The sequence below is a fragment of the Phyllostomus hastatus genome, unplaced genomic scaffold (genome assembly GCF_019186645.2).
Source record: "Phyllostomus hastatus isolate PE091 unplaced genomic scaffold, TTU_PhHast_1.1 phas_contig_40, whole genome shotgun sequence".
NCBI classification, from domain to species: Eukaryota; Metazoa; Chordata; class Mammalia; order Chiroptera; family Phyllostomidae; genus Phyllostomus; species Phyllostomus hastatus.
In genome coordinates this window covers 73,562,410-73,577,825 of record NW_025333872.1, presented here as the reverse complement: position 1 = coordinate 73,577,825, position 15,416 = coordinate 73,562,410, and the positions used below count along the sequence as shown (strand labels likewise).

Below are 15,416 nucleotides of genomic sequence, written 5' to 3'. Positions count from 1 at the left end.
AATCTTCGCTGTGGATGAGGAGTACGGGAATACGCGTTAGTGACGGGCCCGGGGAAAGAAGGGCTGGAAAGAGATTGTGTACCCCATTATAATAGTATGTATTACATTGTATCATGATCATCTACTTAGAGGAGGCTTTAGAGGAAAGAGACTTCATTTCTTTATTCTTTGTGAGTATCTAAAATAAGTATCAATAAAATGTACCAAGTGAATAAGTAAAAGAGAAGAGGGAAATGGGCAAGACTAGTTGCCTAGAAACAGATTGGGGAGAGGGGAAATCAGGAAAAAAAAATCTTCGTTTGTCCATCTATCTCATATTCTCCAGTGAAAATTCTATCTACCAACTAAGCTGTTAAGTATTTATTTACCTCTTTGGCAGAAGCATAACATTACCGCTCCAAGAAACACTCCTTATTTTAAGTGTCAGTGGAGAACACATCAAAAGAAGTTCAATTCAAGCCTCTTAAACAGGCATATTCAACAGGATAAGAGAAAAATCTAAACTCACACTTGAAGCATCTCTCAACAAACACACATTGCTACAAAGAAAAATTTTCCTTTCAAATCAAGCATGACAGATACGAGCTTTGATATTCTACTCAACCTGACTGATAAGAACTCTTTAAGTTGCAGACATATTAGAACAGAGATCTGTGTGGAGAGATGTGAAATTTTGCCCCGGGGGCCCAAGTTCATAGATTTTAGGTAGGCAAACTCTAGATCATTTTGATGTGAGAACTGAAAGCTTAGTACTGTTAAGAACACACACAAACTATCCCTAAATAGTAGACACCCAAGTGACAACTAATCTATGTTTCCTTTAAAAATGGAATCAGTTATCATGATGGTCCCTTCTTATTGATATAATGCCCCACCCCATATATAGTGGTCCTACTTTAATGAGAACAACCCTATTTATAACAAAGCAATGTTTATCTGATTTGTTGCCTTTTCTGCTAGGGAGATTATATGCAAAGGGGTAATCACCGAAGGCAACCTTTACAAAATCTCAACTTCCTGCCCTTCCGTTTGTTACTGTACGGAAGGATGAATTATTTGAGATTCTGTGGCCTAACCTACATACTTCCTCTAAGCGAGAAACAGAAAATGAAAAATGCCTTTCAAGAAAAAAAATGTACATAGAAAATGAAATCACAAACTGATATTAAATTGGCCTATGGCATATTTAATACACTCTCATCAAATGCTTTTATTTGAAGTTCATTTTCAATGTACAGTATAATGATATCTCAATTTGAGGCAGAAATAGCTTGAAAAGTGCTGTCATATCATCACCACACTACCCTAGCAGGGTAATAACAGAAATTTTACACCATTAGAGGGATTCAAAGGGCATTAAAAAGAACAAGAACCTGTCTTGTACAGATATGTTGATGCTTATGCAAAATAAACCTGAACTTAAAAAAAAACTAAAAATGGTATCTTATTTTTTCTTATTTTATTTCATATTTTTAAATGCTAAGAGTAGTATTTTTCCTTCATATTTTTATAGAACATAGAACTAAATTAAAAGATTTATACTTGATTTCTCTTTTGCATGTAATAAAGTATATCTGATCAGAAATTTAGTCACTCATGGAAGTCATGTCTGCAGGCTTATCTTGATTACCACTGGTTGCTAAACTCCTTATCAATAGAGTGAACAGCTAGGCCTCAAAGCTACTAAGACCACAAACCAATGGGGTAAATTATTTAAATCATTTAACAACTAGACCAGACTGCCCACTTAGTAATTTCAATTCACAGTTCAGGGTTCAATCTGTGTAACAGATGGAGAAAAATAATCAACTGATTTTGGTGCCTGAACAATCCTACTTGAAATGACCTAGTAACTGAACTAGTTTAATTCCATAAAATTACACATAACATAAAGCTGTGGTCTAATCTTGAAAACGCCAGGCACGTAGTAGGTGCTCAAAAAAACTTAGTAGATAAAAGAGCTTCAATTAAGGAAAAATAGTCTACCCTGTAATCAATGCATACAATGGCATCCCAAATCAGAATAAAGCTCTCCTGATGGACCATAACTTGTATAACAGATTTATACAACTCCTATTGCAACACAGAACCACCTAATGAATCAAGAGACTCTTTACTTCACTTTGTAAACATGGGCATACTCTTTTGGTTAAAGAGTATAACAGTAATTACAGCACTGCTGATGAATATATTCTTGTTCATATCATAGTCCCTGTTTTCATTTTTAAATTTTGATTCCAACACTGTATATTCCCCATGCTCCCAGCCTCTCCTGATTATCTCTATCCCTCATTTTAACTTTCTTCTTTCCTTTTATAATCCTGGCTTCTGAGTAAATTCCATCATCTTCTGAATTCAGTTTGGTAAACTGAGGTCCCATTCTTTTTATTTACTGACTGATTTACAGTTTTTGATAACTAACCCTACTGTCTTATCAGGTGTTTTCCTGCTACACAAAACAAATTAAAGCTTCTAAATAAATAAACCCAGTAATTTCCAAACTGAATCTGAATAATGTTTTGTTAACAGTTTGTGATCATTTCAAAGCCATGAGCTAAACCAAGGTGTTCTTTGCAGTATAACTCAATAATTGGTCTTTGCCCAATTACTGGTTTAAAAAAGAAAAAAAAAAGGAAAGTAAAGAGACAGGGATTTCTTCCCATTATTTCTTCTTATACCTGTTCCCTATTGTTCATCTTAGTAAACCAATATATAAGAGAAAATTCATTATTCTGAAAATTACTTAGAAATATTCTAGGACGTACCATTTTGAAAATCAGAAACATCAACACGTAGCAAAACAATCATTCCTTTTAGGACCCAGCACCTCCCAGGTGTTGAACTAAATACACTCTAATGTATGAATAGAACTAGATTCTTCCAAGGTGCATTTGGTTAATAACAGCTCTCAGAATGTTCTGGGAGATACTCTCTGAGCAATGGCATCTCTGGGTATTCTCTGGATGATCCAACTCTTTTCAAAAAAAAATTTTTATTGTATTTGAATTTATTGGGGTGACATTGGTTTATAAAATTATGTAGGTTTCAGGTGTATAATTCTAGAATACATCATCTGTATATTGTACTGTGTAGTTCACCACCTCAAACCAAGTCTTCTATCACCACTTATCCCCCCCCTTTACCCTCTTCTACCTCCCCCCACCCCCTTTCCCTCTGGTAATCACCATACTGTGTCTATTTTTGTTTTGTTTTGTTTTTGCTTAATCCCTTGGGAAGAAAGAAGATGCTCTTTAGAGTGGAAGGCAGGCCTATTTGGGTCAAAAACTTTGGACAACAAGAGGGTGCTGTGTATCTGAGACATAGAAAAGAAGAGGCAGGAGAAGCAACAGCTCAAAAGGAGTAGGGGTAACAACAGAAACCAATCTTGTTTGTGCGTTACACACTAGGTGATGCATCATCTAAAATGAAACCAAGAGCCAAGTTAAAGTATCTGAAAGTCTGAGATATTCCAAGCTGCAAAAACCAGGACATGTAGATGTTTACTTCTCCTCCATCCACTGAACTGTTAAGAAAATCAATAAAATGGTGAGGTGTGCAAAGTGGTGACAGTGAATAGCTAGTCTGGCAATTATGTTGCAAATCCATGCAAAACCCCTCTGACCTACCTGCTGTAATACAATCATTTTCTTCCTTTAGCCCCATTCAGCAAATAAACTATCTTATGTTGGGGGGATCATAAGCCAGTATCATTTTCTGTGGTCCCACCCCTTTCAAACTGCATGGTAAGAACTCAGACAAGTTACTAAGTGTCTCTGAGGGCCAGTTTGCTCTAAAAGAGAAAGAATAATACCAAATTCCCAAGGTTAGTGCAAATATTTGAGACAATACTCAGTGCCTAGAACAGTACCTGGGCATACAGATGATACTCAGTACTTGTTGGATAAAGTACTTAGATTAATGACAATCAGAAGGCATTCAATATACAATTACACCTACCACAGCAACATTTCACAGTGTTTTGCAGAGGACACCCCACCTCCCATGTCCTACTGTAGAAATGCATTTAAAAACCACATTCAGCTGTACCACTACAGTACTTACTGCACTTAGCTCTACCACTCACTAGCACCGAGCCACAGTTCGGTTTTGTTAATTACCAATAGATGTGTTTAGGTTATTTCCTCAGCCAGATTATAAATGCACTGAGGCAAGGCACAGTCATTTAACCTCTCCTAAGTGTTGATTATGTGAAGCACTCCCCGCCACGGAGACTTACACAAAATAGATGCACAATAAACATTTCTGACTGACACAAAACACTAACTACAGAAAGAATAACATAGAAGGCATCTTAACTCTTACATATAATACACATGTAATTCTTCCTGTCACTACCCAAGTCATTAATTCCAAGTCTACTTCTCAGAGGCTCATCAAATCACCTAACTTTACTCAAGTTCCTCTCAAAAGTCCTTGTTCTTCCACCAAATCACTCTGTTTCCTAAACAGGGAATTCCTGAAGGTCTTTCCCAATCTGACTTCATAAGTCAAACTCAGTTACATTTCACAGTACCCGTTCCTGGTGTTTTGCTTCCACCTACTTCCTGCCTGCATAGCTGATGCTGCAATGAATACAAAGTAGTTCATAATCTCATCTCAATGCAATGATTTAACTTAGTAACAAGTAGAAAGGTAACACGAATATTCCCATTGGATAATGAAGCCTTTACAAAGTACATCTTCAGGAGGCCCTGAACTTCAAGATAGCATATGTAAACAAACACACAAATGAATACATAAATAGTTTTATTTAAATAGTGTCTCCCAGATAAATAGTTTACTTTAAATGCACCATCTCTCAAATCCTTGTGAGTAATGAGTCCTTCCAGAGAAGGAAGGAAGGAAAGTTGTAGATCTTCTCCAGAGTTACCTTTGTGAACGTAGTCAAAGCACAAAAAAATGAGTCCAAACCCATCGCCCTTACCAGATTTACAATTCAGGCATTCTTTGACAGTTGGTGAAGAGATTCTTATTCATTTCTGAAGACTAGGCATTAAAACAGAAATGGAACACATTGTGCTATGTGTATACAGTTATATGCCACGGCCCTGCACTGGTTAACTCTGGAACTCGTGTTTCCTGGCTCCCTGGCTCCCAGGAGTGCTACAGCCCTTATTCTTTTCTACTGGCACAAAGTGTGGCTGTTATACTCACATTAGCAGAGCTCAGAGCTGTGTCTACTCCTCGGGTGAGGGTCTAGGGAATTCCTCAAGGGCAAACACCTAGTCTTTTAGTGTTTGGCACTGTAAGAACTCAATAAAAACTGGTTAACTAGTAGAAACACTGCCAAGGGGAACCACTCAAGTTTGCCTTCCTTGGGACCCCAAGGGTACCTTTGTCCCACACCACATAATGTAACTTCTCTTATAAATTTCCCATCCTGACAATATCTACTATAAATAGCCTTGGTTGAAATACACAAGTATATTTCTTAGAAATAAACTACCAAACCAACCAGTGGAGATTATTCAACAAATAACCCCCAATTTCTCAGGGACTAATTAAACAGGACATATATATCTTCTTCACTATTCGTTTTTGGTTTTGTTTTTTGGGGGAGATTCTTAGAACATTGATTAGATAATGTTTAAGAAAAGAGAGATGGACTAAAACATGTCAGGGTTTGTCAAGTTCAGTATCATCAAATGGAAAATAATGATGGTACTTGTGACATTTTTTCCCTGTCTAGAAGAGAGTTGGTAATAATTAGAAAACAGCAGCAAAGGGGTCCACAAACCATAGGGATAGGGGAGCCCTCCATGGCTCTTTCCCTAAATTCACAGTCACCTGCAGGGTCCATTTCCTGCCCCATGTGGTCTAAATCCTTACTATCCTAGTTACCTATTTTCTCATCCTCATTTCCCAGCAGACTTCAGCAACTAAAATATTAATTACCGGACACGAATTCCCCTCACACCAACCCTTCTAATTTTACCACCCTGCCATTTCCACAATTAGGCATCATTTTAAATTTGAAGTATTTATTTCATTTACTCCTACCTATTAAATGACTAGTTTGGGATAAATAAATTTCAGTTTGTCTCCAGCACTATGTTAAAACACAGTCCCTTCTCTCAAAAAGCCAATAATACTATAAAATATAAACTACTTTTTCCCTAAAAAATACTATCCTCTGAAAGTATTGTGACAGTCCATATAATATATACACCAGAAACCAATCTAATAATTTTAGCCAGGAATTAAATCACTCTGTTCTGTCCTGAACAACCTACCTTCGCCCTTCACAAAGCATAGCTAACGTAAAATAGTAAAATGACTACCAAACATTTGAATTACCGTATTTTGCAGTGTATAATGTGCTCCTGTGTATACTGCACACCCATGTTTCTGGCCCAGACTTCCAGGGGAAAAAATCTTTTACTTTTTAACTCAATTTTTTGTATTTATATATGAAACCTAGTATATTCCAGGGTATTATTTTGTATATGTATATGGATATTGTTATTGCTTTCTAGAGTTACACTTTTAATGCATAAGCATAAATAAAAGACTTAGAAACATTTCTATAGACAGAATTAGTACTACCCATGTATAATGTACATCCTTATTTTTCCCTCAAAAATTTGGGCCAAAGAGAGCACATTATACACAGCAAAATATGGTAATTCTTCACAGTTCTCCAAATTTTGTTTTATTTGATCCTTTCAACAAAGAAAGAAAGGCAAGCTTTATTGCTCCCAGTTTCCACATGGGGAAATTGAGGCTGAAAGAGGTGAAGGAACTTAAACAAGGTTTTTAGTGACTAAATTATCTTCTGATTCCTATTCTGGCACTCTTACCTACAGCCTCAATGACTCCACAAATGAAGGGGAAAAAAATCGCTGAATTCCACTCAGCATGTCTAAACACAAGACTCCCCAGCCTGGGAAACACATTACTCTAGTTGAACTCTACTTCTGTCTGTGTGATGTTCTTGTAGTTCATCCTGCTCCACTGTTTCTGCTGCATGATGCACATGGACCACATCTATTTAGTTTGCTGGTAACATTATTCAAGATGATTCACAAGCAGAAATAACAATAGACTCCTGTTGACAATCATTTTTATATCAGTAGTTATTCAGTTTTGACATCTAGACCACACCTATCCTGGCTATAATATAAAGGTTGTATTATAACCCATGAGGATTAATAGTCTTCCTCATAAAAGGTAAGGCTAATTTATTTTGTTTTCTTTTGCTTTTGCCAAACAACATCAGCAACTCTTAATACTCAAGAGAAGGAAAAAAGCAGCAGAAAGGCAGAAGGAAAGGATTAAAGGGGGGAAAAGAAAAAGATGTAAATAGTAGAAAGCACTAGAGTAGCCCAAATATATTTCAATGCTGTACCCAAGCGAGGGATGGCGCATGCGCCTGAGAATCACCATTGTCCTGAAGATAGATCCTGGATTACTGAGGACAAACCAGCACCCCCCAAAATTGCCAAAGCAATCTTAATGGTCAACAGCTGTTTTTCCCTGTGGAGCTACAGTTTGAAAGTTGACAAGTCTATGCTAGTACAAAGAAAACGCACTACAACCCTATGACATGGTATCTGGCATAAGTCACCCATGTTGGATTTAAACCACATGAGTTAAATACTCCCAAAGCACTGGCTGTAAAATTTACCTACAAATTTTTACCAAGTTCCAGAACCACTGATATCGTTGTGTACTTATACAACAGGTATGCTAATTTACAATTGCTTTGTTCTAGTTTTCCCATTTTTTTTTTCAGTAGAAAACAGGTGCAATTAAAATTCTCATTATGAATCTGCTAAGAACTCATGGATAGAGAACAGGCTGATAGCTGTCGGGGGTGGGGAGCATTGCACAGCTGGTAAAAAAAGCGAAGAGATTAAGCAAAAAAGAAAAAAGAAAAAGAAAAAAACTCAGAGACACAGACAATAGTACTGTGGTTACCAGCAGGAAGGTGGGGTTTGGGGAGGTAGAACAGGATATGGGTGAATGGTGACAAAGGAGAATTGACTTGAGATAGTAAACATGCAACACAACATAGAGATGACGTATTACAGACTTGTTCCCTGAAACCTGTATAATTTTATAAACCAATGTCACCCCAATAAATTCAATAAAAAAGGAAAAAACAAGAATCTGGCAGGAGATTCAGTCCTAAGATTTTTCAGGACAGTCTCATAACTTTTCCCAACGTTTTACTCCAGGTTCAGTCGGTGCCAAGACTTCCGTGCACCCAGTGCAGCCCCCATAAAATGGTGTGCTCCTGCCAGCCCTGTCCCCACGCGCTCCTTCTTCCTGATCCCCAAACACAGCCTTTAACACTTGTAAACACATCAAGCAATTTCTTCCAAAAAGCAAATCTTACCTAGTGGCGATGAGGAAATGATTATCTGATGGTCTTTATGACTGCTGCTCACTCCCAAGACTTCTCTGGAAAGTCTAGCACAGATTTAAAGAAAAGAAAGGTTAAAAAAAAAAAAAAAATCAAAGCACTATCATTGAAAAGAAGTCTTCAAGTCCACCACTCACAATGAGAAAGTTCTGAGTCACTGACTTACTGCGTACTTTCACACAAGATCACTCAGTATAATAAATTAAACGAGTCCTGGATGGAGTGAAATGGATTTTACCATTTCTGTCATTCCCCTTTCCCAAGTTCCCCCATTAAAGTTTCTCCTGTTCCATGAAAAGCGGATAAAGGGATCATCTGATTCAACTTTAGTTTCTCTCATTGCTTTTATCTTTAAAATTAGAGCTGTTTTGCAGAACAATAACAGAATAGATATTATGTAAGCAGTTTTTGTCCATAGCTTTAAGTGTTTAAATAACATTATACAAAGTATACACAAATGTTTTACCCAGTAACACAAAATTATACTCTTAAAACGAAAAGGGACTATCTATTTTATGATTAACACCACAGTTAAATAATATTTACTAGAGAATAAAACGATCAACTCATATAAAAGTCACACTTCAACTAAGTCTTTTTCATTGGTTCAAACTTTTAAATACATATCAGTATTTTTATTAACATTCAAACTGAAAATATCCGCTGTCTCCTGATTAAAGGCTGATAAGTGTATAGACGACAATAAATACGAAAACAATTATTTCTAATCCAGGGAGTGACTAAACTCAAGTCCTAGAATAAAAGCACAGTGCCTTTCCCATGTAAGCAATGGAGGATGAAGTTACGGGGTCCGCGTCCTTAGAACTCATTTGCTCCCGGACACACTACACTTTCCATTTCTGATCAGCATCCTTTCACTCAACATCTGGCCGCTCACTCAGGTCCTCTAATTACTTCCACGTCTGAACCGACTACGTAGCTACAAGTAAAGGCCAAACTTTGCTTTCGGCCTTCCGAACTTAAAGATGCGTTTAACCACTAGAGGTCTCCCCTTGGCCAGTTTTGCACGTTCGCTATTTTGCTGCACTTGAAACTTTCCGGAGAAATGCTCTACTAGAGTCAGTGTTTTTCTAAAAACTTGCGCAAAAATCCACGCGACCGAGCTAGCCAGTAGAGAGACTCTCGGGCTCCCCAAACCAATAAACATATTACAAACAACGTTCTAGGAAAACCAAAATTAAAATTCAATGCACTCGCCCCAATCGCGCGCCCCCCCATTCTTATTTCTCATCTGTTTTCCTTAACTTAAACTTAGAACAATTAAAAATCTATTTTTGTTTCTGTGCGCTTTGAATGATCTCTAATGCATTTTTCTGGCGGTAGACCCGAGGTGGTTAAGGAACCGGCCAAGGGATGCAGGGAGGGGGAAGGGCAGACTCACAGCGTCCGAGGAAGTTGCATAAGGAAAGAGACTCCGTTTTTTGGGTCCCCTCAAAAAATCGGCGGGGAGGGGGAGGAAAAGGAAGCGGTGGGGAGGGAGGGAAACCGAAGCGACGTTTACCTTCGTTTCCCCGTGGAAGGGTGGGGTAAAGCGCCACGGTGTTCGCGACCCCAGAGGGCGGCTTGTTACCCCCACCTTTCTCCGAGCGCAGACGGACGAAAAGATACCCCCACCAGTCCGCAGGCTACGCGGGGAGGAAACCGCCCGCTTTTAAACTTTCTCTCACGGTCGCGCTATGGGCCGTGCTTTAACCAGAAAGGGTGGGGGGAGGATTAGAGGGCCTTTTTTCTTTGTGGCAATTAAAGTTTTGCCACCACACAAAAGTTGTGCCCCCCCCCCCCCGCCCTGCCCGTGCCACCGTCCCCCGTCCCCTAGCCCCCTCCTCCAGGACTCACAAGTTTTCCTCCATCTCCCCCCACACCAGCTCACCGAGCGCGCGGCGGATGCCTCGGCTCCTGCGCTTCCCGATCCCCACCCCCGCCGGCCTCTACTTCCCCCCGCCCGGCCGCGGCGGCGCGAGCACGGCCCGCCGGGCCCAGGACGCGAGTGTGCAAAACCCATTATTCCGGAAAGGCACACGCACGCGGCGCAAGGCGGGCGGCGGCCCGCCTCGGACCCCTTTTTGCCTCCCCAATATAAAGACGACGTAAACAAGTTGCAGGAAAAGCAGCCCCGCGCCTGCCCCCACACAGCCCGCCGCCACCGCCCGCCGCTACCGCTGCCGCCGCCGCCGCCTCCCGACACACGCCCGCGCCCGCACCCGGGCCGGCGCTGCAGCAGCGCGGGGCGAACGCCGCGACGGCGCGGGCTCCCGGCCGGGCCCTCGGCCCGCGCCCTCCCCCGCGCGGACGGCCGCAGCGGGCCCGCTCCGCCTAGCTTCCCGAAGCACTTTCCTGCCTCGGGCAGAAATAAACCGGAGGGTTTATTTTTGTGCAACTTTCCCAAAATGGCGGAAATTGGAGCTGATCTATATGAAATTCTCACACAGTCGGTCGGGAAGGGGGAGGTGGCGAGGAAGAAAATGCAAACTCTCGGCCGCCGAGCCCTGCCGCGGGTCCGTGAGTGTGTGCGTGCGTGTGAGTGTGCGTGTGCGCGGTGGGAGTCGGGGAGGCCCTTCCGCCGCGCACACACAGCACACGCCGGGGAGACGCGCCTGCACATTCAACCAGTTCATTCTCCGCAGCCCGAGCGGAGAGAAAGTGGCCCGGCCTCTTTTCCCACTGCCTCGGTCTCCCGTACTTGTACTTCTCGCGCTCGCTCGCTCGCTCGCTCTCCGGTGCGCGCCCGGCACAAAGGCCACACGGGCGGAGGGGGCCGCAGGGGCGGCGCGCGGGGCTCGCGCCTCCCGCCGCACCGATCCGCGGCCCCGGCCACCCCCGCCGGCGCCCCCCGCCTCGGCGGCCGCGCTCGCCGCCAGAGCTGCGGCTCCGCGGCGCCCACTCGGGCACGCACCCCGGCGGAGCCCGGCGCCACCGCGCTCCCCCACCCCGCGCCCGGTGTCATGAAAGCGACCAAAGTGACAAGCTGGGGGGCGAGGAGGAGGGGGCCCACACGCATCCCGCCGCCTGCGCGCCGGCGAGCCCGACGCGGCCGCCTCGCCCCGGCTCCCTTCCGCACGGCCCCACACACCCTTCCCCGTGTGCGCGCAAAGAAAAAAAATACAAGTCTCTCCTCCCCCCATTTTTTCCTTTCTCTTTTCTCTCTCTTTTGTTCCTCTTTCACACTCGCACTCACTACTTCAGAGTGAGATGCCCAGAGACTCCCCTTCCAGCCGTTTCCGAGTCACTTGCCCACTTTTTTCCCCAGGATTAAGTTTTCTCCTCTTTCCCAGAGGCGCAGAGAAGTGGGGGAGAAACCCCTTCTGTCCTTTCCCCTCCCCTGATCTGTTTCACAAGACGAGGGTGCGCTTCCTTCTCTCTGTAGGTCTCTTAACTTTCATCCTCACCCAGAAAAATAAATGAATGTCTTTTGCAAGGACACATCTTCAGATTAATTAGAGATTAGATCCGATCAACCGCTTCTTACCCCCAAAATTTCTCTTTTTTTTTCTCCGTCTCACGAGTAGTCCTGACAAATGGTCCAGGGCTGCGGGCGCAGTGCGCATGTGCGCGTAGAGTCAGGGCTGGGGAGAGGGGAAACTGCGCTGGTGCCGGTGCCGCCGCCGCGGCTGCCTGCCGGGGAGGCTCGCGCTGGCTCCCAGTGCTGCTGCTGCGCCTTCGCCGCTGGAAAGCAGGAATAAAGCTGGTTGGCAAATGCAGCCTGCCCGGAGATACTGTTTCAGGTGCATCTTTTCAAAATTCTTGTCACTGGCTCGGAGCTGGTTCAAGAACAGTCAAAAACAAATATGAAAGACAGCTAAGGTTATAGATTTCTTTGTCTATTTTTCACTTTACTTTTTTTAAAAGGCAATCCTCAGAACAGCCAATCCACCACGTACTGTGAAATGTATGCACTCAGCCATTCAAGAGTGGGCCTTAGTTCCACACAAACACTCCCCAAAGGCTAAATGCATGCTACAGGTCATGAAAAATATGAAATAAAGTTTTAAGCTTTTACACAGGACCTCCCCCTTCTTTAGGACTGGAAGAATGCACAATAAAGTGTACGTGTAAAATGCGTGTTCTTTCCGCTTCTTAAGTGTTGATCTCTATTGATAGGCAGTTTAAGCATGTTAGGCCTCTGTTGGAAAATATGTTGGGATTTGTACATCAACTTAGAAGTCAGTATTAAAGTACCTTGGCAATAAGCAGGTAGAGGACTACCTCTTAATATATTCAGTCAAGATGGCTGAGCGGTCCTAAATAGCAAAACCTGTCTTTGTTAAGGCGTCAAAACTAAATCAAGAAAGAGTGTTGTATTTCGATATTGATAGCTTTTCACTTACTCACTGCAGGCCTCTTTTTGGGCAGCTGACCATTCTCCTGTTTTTTAAGTGAAAACAAGTAGTTACAAAATAATTCAGTTACTTGAAGTTGCAATAACCATTTTGATGTCATTAACAGAGTTTGCTGTGCAAGAATTGAAGTAGCGGGTGGATTTCAGGAATGGCAGAAACAATGCTCACATTTTTCAGGAGTGGGAAAGTAAGACAAAGGCCCCATCCTGTCAAAGTGGACTATTTATTTTGCATCTAATAAAGGGTAAAGGAGGCCCTTTTCTGAAATTGCTGCCTGAGGCCTAGGATTTAAATATATCACAGATGGAAATTCTGTATTAAAAATCCTTCTCCAAAATGTAAGTAATATGAATCTTGATTGAATTTTTTTAGTTAAGGAATGTTCCTTGAACCAGTTTCAGAAAATAAACTGTTAAATTCTTTCCTTAGGACCATGAAATTACCCTAGAGAAGCAGACCACCCGACTATTTCTTCTGCTGGGGTAGTGACTGAATTCTCCAAATCAAAAATCAAGACATATGGCTTGACATGTACTCCAGAACAAAGGAACAAACCCTGTGAAGCTGAAATAAACTTATAAAATATGCTTCACATGTTGGGAAACCATTGGTTCAGGGGTATGAAGTGGGGAAGGCTGGGTGAGTGAGAGCTGCAGATAGTATCATACAGCCAGTTAACTACGGACTTCACCCACCGCAGCCCATCTTTCTCAGAGCTGCTCTCAAACAGCATAATTAAACTTATCTAAAATTCAGCTTCTCTCTTTTTCCCTGGCCCTTGAATAATGAACTGGAATGGCCAAAGGCAGACTACAGGAGAAGGAAAGAAAGCCCCATGAGCTATGTGCAAAACTAAGGCCTCACCCCGAAATAAACTAAAATTAATTTTCAATTCCTCTTTCTAAAAATCCATTTTAGATTCATTCTCTGTAGATAATTTTTGGATGCTATTTCTATTTCACATATATTTTCAGAGATGTTGGTTCAACAGTCTATAAACTTATATTAGCGGCCTACCTTGTGGTAAGTACTCTGCAAGATGCTGAGGAATAATAGAAGATTAAAAGTAAGCCAAAAGGAATTTAGCCTAGGAAGAGAGACTGTCTAGTAAACCGGGCATTGCAGTACAGTATTAGAAATGTGCAGCAGGGGTAATGCAGAGTAAGTACAATTGAGGAGCAACTATGGCAATAAGAAAGGCTTTCTAGAAGAAATCATAGCTAAGCTGATCTGAAGGACAAGTGTCCATGGTGTGTGGTCCCAACTTTTTTTCTAGGAAGGTGATCCAATTAGTAGTAGTAGTAGTAATAATAATAATAATAATAATAATAATAATAATAATAATAATAACAACAACAACAACAACGACAACACAAAACTCTGAGTAAAAGTGCAAGGATTTCGAGAACAAGGCTTGCCTGGGATCTGTGCACTTGCTGAAGTTCACTTACAAAAATGATGAATTGAGCCTCTCTGAAACACACTGTCTTTCTCCTCAAGAGGTCGTCAGTAAAACCTCAAAGATGTCATCCCAGTTGTTCCCAAGATGTGGTTTAGAATAGTAAATATTTTGAAGGTATTCATGTGTAAGAATAGTGACTTTAAAGGCTGCTACCAAATTTTTCTACAAAGAATTCTTTGGTGCCACCACCTGAGACAGAGGCGGAACGAAGCATTAGAACTCAGGTAACACTGAGGTATTCTTCATACCAACTGGTATAAGATACAGGACCTTTCTCCATCTGTTCCCTAAATGATAACAGACTAGTATAAACCTTTTTGCTGTTCCTTCACCCTTCTACTACTCAGTCACTGGTTAATAATTCAGGATATATCCCTTCTTTCTGGCTTCACTTAATCTCATTACTCTCCCCCCTTCCCCTCCCACCCTGCTCTATCTTATCACACCGACTTACCAAACCTGACAAAGGAAGGTATTAGCTCGTTCCCTTACTTTTCTTTATTTACACCCAAACTATTCCCCTCAAAATGACTTCAGGTCACATCATTCCTAAGTATTCTGAAGCTAAAATTGATGTATATGGAGATGTTTTAAGCAAATCACTACACTCAGTGTTCAGAGATTTCTGAGGTGTCACATCGCATCCCAGCTGAAGATCATTCAAAGCCTCTCTTAACTACACTCCATCCTGTAACATCTACTCTGTGAAGTTCCATTAAGAAACCAAAACCTCCCTTTTCCTAACACTAAGACACACTCCCCTTCTCCTAGAACAATTCAAGGATGAACTCTTCCATGGGCCAGCCCCTCACAAACTGAAAGTGCCCAGGAGTGGAGTCCAAATTTCTTGGACTCCACTTTCTAATCCCGCTCTGCCACCACCCGCTGGGAACACCAAGAAGGTCACCTCACATTTGAGGACTTCAATCCCCTCATGAGTTAGACTAAGGAAATAGAGTAGTTGATTTCTGAGGTCTCTTTAAAAGCCATGTCTCTTCCCATCCCTTCCCACGTAACAGCAACTCGGTCACAGTTTAGTACAAATATATTACTTGGTACAAATAATAATATGGAATCAAGAATGAAATTTCAAGTAAAGAGTGAAAAATCCATCCATTTGCTAGGTATCAAAACGTTATCAGATTATGGCTCATTCAGTTGGTTTAAACTGGTACTAATGAGATGAAGGTCCTGGGTTCCTGTCCCT

The 15,416-nt window shown here is 41.8% G+C and overlaps 1 protein-coding gene across 11 annotated transcripts in view; it reads right to left on the bottom strand.

The window, feature by feature from the left end:
- The window catches only part of L3MBTL3 (L3MBTL histone methyl-lysine binding protein 3), a 98,364-nt gene extending 86,404 nt beyond the window's left edge, over positions 1–11,960 (bottom strand). For 2 of the 11 annotated variants that reach the window (XM_045843734.1, XM_045843741.1), the window contains exons 1-2: positions 10,281–10,537; positions 8,363–8,436 (exon numbers count right to left, since the gene is read on the bottom strand). The gene's annotated coding sequence lies outside the window, so the exon portion shown is untranslated. Of the gene's footprint in view, positions 1–8,362; positions 8,437–9,911; positions 10,091–10,246; positions 10,539–10,567; positions 10,678–10,835; positions 10,958–11,090; positions 11,271–11,876 lie in introns of those variants that run through there. The other 9 variants (XM_045843735.1, XM_045843740.1, XM_045843737.1 and 6 more) reach the window with 9 other exon arrangements.
- Between the last annotated feature and the right edge of the window lie 3,456 nt (positions 11,961–15,416).